This window comes from Primulina tabacum, chromosome 14 (assembly GCF_025594145.1).
Source record: "Primulina tabacum isolate GXHZ01 chromosome 14, ASM2559414v2, whole genome shotgun sequence".
Classification (NCBI taxonomy): Eukaryota; Viridiplantae; Streptophyta; class Magnoliopsida; order Lamiales; family Gesneriaceae; genus Primulina; species Primulina tabacum.
In genome coordinates, this window is record NC_134563.1 from 20,081,696 (window position 1) to 20,086,405 (window position 4,710).

Sequence of the window (4,710 nt, forward strand, 5' to 3'; positions counted from 1 at the left end):
CTTGTGCTAATCACACTAAGGGCTGAGCATTTATATGCTAATCTTAAGAAATTTGATTTAAGCTCACAGTGGATACAAGTGGATGAAGAACAGGTAGTCCTATTCGAGGCTGGCCAACACCTAGTACTGTTGGTCAAGTCCGAAGCTTTCATGGTCTTGCAAGCTTTTATCGGAGGGTTGTAAAGAATTTTAGCACACTGGCAGCTCCTATGACGGCGGTGATTAAAAAGAACGTTCCATTCCATTGGGGCGAGGAGCAAGAGAAGTATTTTAATATTATTAAGCAAAAATTAATTAATGCTTTATTACTTGTTTTGCATGAATTTTCTAATACATTTAAAATTGAATGTGATACTTCAGGTGTAGGTATTGGTGGAGTATTGATGCAAGGAGGACAGCCGGTGGCATAATTTTGTGAGAAGCTCAATGGAGCAGTACTGAACTATCCGACGTATGACAAGGAGTTGTACGCGCTTGTGAAGACTCTAGAGACATGGCAGCACTACTTGGGGCCTAAGGATTTTGTCATTCATACGGATCATGAAACCCTTAAGCACCTTAAGGGGCAACAGAAGTTGAACAAGCGACATGTTAAGTGGTTGGCGTTCGTGGAGACATTCTCCTACATGATCAAGTATAAACAAGGTAAGGAAATCATAGTGGCCGACGCGCTATCATGAAGGTACATACTATTCTCTACCTCGGAATCTAAAATTTTGTGGTTTGAGCATGTCAAGGAGTTATATGTGCTAGATGAAGATTTTAAGGATGTGTTTGAAACATGTATGCATGGTCCACATGGAATGATTTATTTGCATAATGCTTTCTTGCATAGAGAAGATAGATTGTGCATCCCTAGATCATCCATTCGTGAATTACTTTTTAGGAATGCACATGGGGGTGCTTTGATGGGACATTTTTGTGTGGCTTGATATATGTGGGTTTTACGTGTTTTCCTTATTATATGATAGCTCATTGTGTTGCATTTATCGTTTAGATTGCATGCATTTTGTGTTATTTTGGCATATATTAGGTTTTATCGTTACTCATGTGTCTCGTGTGTAAAAATGCAGGAGATTTGCGAATTAACCGAAGAAAATGCTATGATATGCGAAAGTCATCCGCCCGGGTGCACATTCATGTCCGCCCGGGCGCCTGCAAGGCGTGAGGAAAGGAATTTTTTGCGAGAGTCATCCGTCCGGGTGGAAACTTATGTCCGCCCGGGCGCGTCAAAGAAAAATTAAAATACAAGATTTGCGCAAACCATCCGCCTGGGCGGAAACTTATGTCCGCCCGGGCGCGGTTGTAATTTTGGGAAGATTGTTTGTGTAATGCCCAAGATTCGACGACTGTCCTCACTGTACCAAGACGAGTCTTTCCAGCGTGCTTATGTCCTCACTCACACGCACCCCGGAAAACTTCCCAGGAGGTCACCCATCACAAAATTGCCCCAAGTCAAGCACGCTTAACTTTGGAGTTCTTATGTGATGAGCTACCGAAAAGAAGATGCACCTTCGTGATATGAGTAGTACAAATCAAATCTTTTAAGCCCTCTTCAACTGTACAGTCCATTACATTGAACAGTCTCGGAATCCCTCTCATTCCCGTGTGGGTCGGTTCATTCATGTTCCCTCCACCTAGAAGCCTGCCAGGAGCCGCTCATTGTCCGTGCAACTGATGGCACCGGCGATCACCCCCCGTCCTCTTCGGCCCCGGGCCTCACAGTTTGGATGATTTCTTCCCTTAATTCTGAATATGGATGATATGGAAGGGTGGAGGGCACGATTTTGGGGATTATTCAGCAGCCACAAGAAGCCTTGGAGAGGATTTTCGCGCTTGGATTGAAGATTCGAAGATTTCCGGGCATCGTCTCTGCGTTTTTTCGTCAAATCTAGTATTTCTAATTTAGTTTTTATCTTTTAAACTTTGTTGTGTTTATGTTTATTATGAATTCGAGTAGCTAAACAAAATATTTGTTGGGATTTAAGGGGATCCTACCCCAAACTCTGATTTAGTTCAATCATATTTCAATTGTTGGTTTATTCATGATTGTGTTACTGTTATCATTATCATTATTAAAGAATAGCTAACTTTAATAATAATCTTATATTGCGAGTGAGTTCGAGATAATATCTTGTGATAAGAACGAGTAGCATAGTCCGTGGATCTAAAATTTACATAGACATATGAACTTGGATACACGCCGATAGTCATAGTCTGGTAGGACGAAAACTAGGGGATTTCATATATTAACATGCGATTCACACTTGATAAATAATTAAAGATTTTTAATTACTTCATTGAGTAGAGTTAGTTTGGCATAGCTTGAGAGGGCGTGTTCAATCGAATAGGAAATCCCGTCGGAAGCGTAAATCACAATCGAACGAATTAATTAATTAAAAAGGGGTAGGTGAACTGAAATTCCCAACAAATTCATTTCTCATTGAATTTTAATCAACCATTCTAGATATTACATCTCATTATTTAATTCTTGAATCTTTTATTTGCATGTTTATTTGAGCATGGTAGTAATAATCAATCAATCAAATTTTCATTGTTAAAGATTTGATAACTAGAAATAATAATTGTCAAATACAGTCTTCAGTGGAACGATACTCGTACTCACATACATTATACTATTACTTGACATCGTGCACTTGCGATTAATTTTGAGCATACAAAACCATATTTTTATTAAAGATTCTATAGTGTGAGCTTTGCTCGATCAAGTTTTTGGCGCCGTTGCCGGAGACTGTTAATTCACAATTTTATTTTTAGTTATTTTCTTTAGCATTGTTTCATTTTTATTAAATTAACACTCTATATTCTATTACAGATATCTCTTCCATTGCATGCCAAAGTCACTTGACGTGGAGCTTGAGCAGTTTGACACTGAAATTGAAAGGACTTTCCGCAGAAGAAGACAACAGCAGAGACTGAAGGAACTGATGGAGAGGCACGAGCACGAGCATGAGGAAGAACATCATGAAGATAGACATGTTGAGATGCCACACCGCATACCAATGCTAGAGTATGCCCAGCCTTCTTTAGATGGTGTACGCCCCAGCATTGTGAGTCCAATTGAACGGGAAAATCACTTCGAAATCAAGCCAGCTACAATTCAGATGATTTAGAATACAGTCCATTTTGGAGGATCTGCAATAGATGACCCAAATACGAACATCGCAGATTTTCTTGAAATTTGCGATACTTTTAAATTTAATGGAGTTTTCGATGATGCTGTTAGGTTGCCTTTATTTCCTTTCTCCTTACGTGACAAAGCTAAAGCATGGTTAAATTGTTTACCTGTAGGTTCGATTACCACATGGGAGGACATGGCAAAAGCGTTTCTCATTAAATACTTTCCTCCATCTAAGACCATGAAGCTGCGGACAGACGTCACTACATTTTCTCAATTCGAGCAGGAGTCTTAATATGAAGCATGGGATCGTTTCAAAGATCTATTACGAAGATGCCCTCATCACGAACTGCCACTTGGGTTAGTTGTTCAAACCTTTTACTATGGCTTGCTTACTCCTAATTGTACTATGATAGATGCTGCTGCTTGTGGAAACTTCTTGAGAAAAACTGCTGAGGAAGGATATGAGTTGTTGGAGGAGATGTCTGCTAGCAGCTATCATCCTCAATCTGAAAGGAACAACCAGCGGAGAAGTGCAGGAGTCCACCAGGTAACTGACCTTTCTGCTATCACTGCACAGCTTGATGTTTTGAACAGGAAGTTGGACGGGTTAAATATGGGTGGCACGGCTATGCGTCTTCAATAGATATTTTGTGCAAAATGCGGAGGAGAACACTATGTTAAAGACTGTCAAGATGGAAATCCCTTTTATGTGAAAGAAGGGGCACCATTGAATCAAGTGGGAGTCCAAAACCGTCCAAGGAATTACCCTTATTCAAACACATACAATCCTGGATGGAGGCAACATCCCAACTTCTCATGGGGTGGCCAAAACAGTCAGAATCGACCAGAGGGAGGACAAAAATATGGGAAACAGCCGATGTACATATCTAAACCTCCTAGAGAAGAAAATTCTGATTTGGAGAAAATGATGTCTAAGTTCATATCATCTACCGAAACTAAACTCCAAAACCAAAATGCATCAATAAAGGGGCTGGAGAATCAGATTGGGCAGTTAGCGAAGATGATAGCAAGTAGAGAGCCGGGCACCTTTCCAAGTAACACAGGGACCAATCCAAAAGAGCAAGTGAAGGCCATCGAGTTGAAGAGTGGGAAAATTTTAGAGTCTAGAGAAAAAGAAAATAGTCAAGTACCGAATGAACAGACTTAGAAATCCAAAGGTAAGTCTTCTAACTCTACACCAGCACCCACTGCACAATCTAAAATTATTATACCTCCTCCTTTTCCTGCAACATTGAAAAAGGTAAAACTTGATGCACAATTCGGTAAGTTTTTTGAGGTATTTAAAAAATTGCATATCAATATTCTTTTTGCCGATGCTTTGATGCAAATTCCTAATTATGCTAAATTTTTGAAAGAAATATTATCTAATTAGAGGAAGTTGGAGGAATTATAAACTTGATTGAGAATTGTTCTGCATTGGTACAAAACAAGATCCCACCGAAACTAAAAGATGCAGGGAGTGTTTCTATTCTTTGCATGATTGGTGATGTTGTTTTTCATAAAGATTTGTGTGATCTTGGTGCAAGTATTAATTTTATGCCATTGTA

At 39.6% G+C, this 4,710-nt stretch overlaps 1 non-coding gene across 1 annotated transcript; it reads right to left on the reverse strand.

Moving 5' to 3' along the window:
- Positions 1-3,384: 3,384 nt before the first annotated feature.
- On the reverse strand, positions 3,385-3,490 carry LOC142525680 (small nucleolar RNA R71). The gene has a single exon (XR_012815131.1). It is a non-coding gene; the product is annotated as a small nucleolar RNA R71 (small nucleolar RNA).
- Between the last annotated feature and the right edge of the window lie 1,220 nt (positions 3,491-4,710).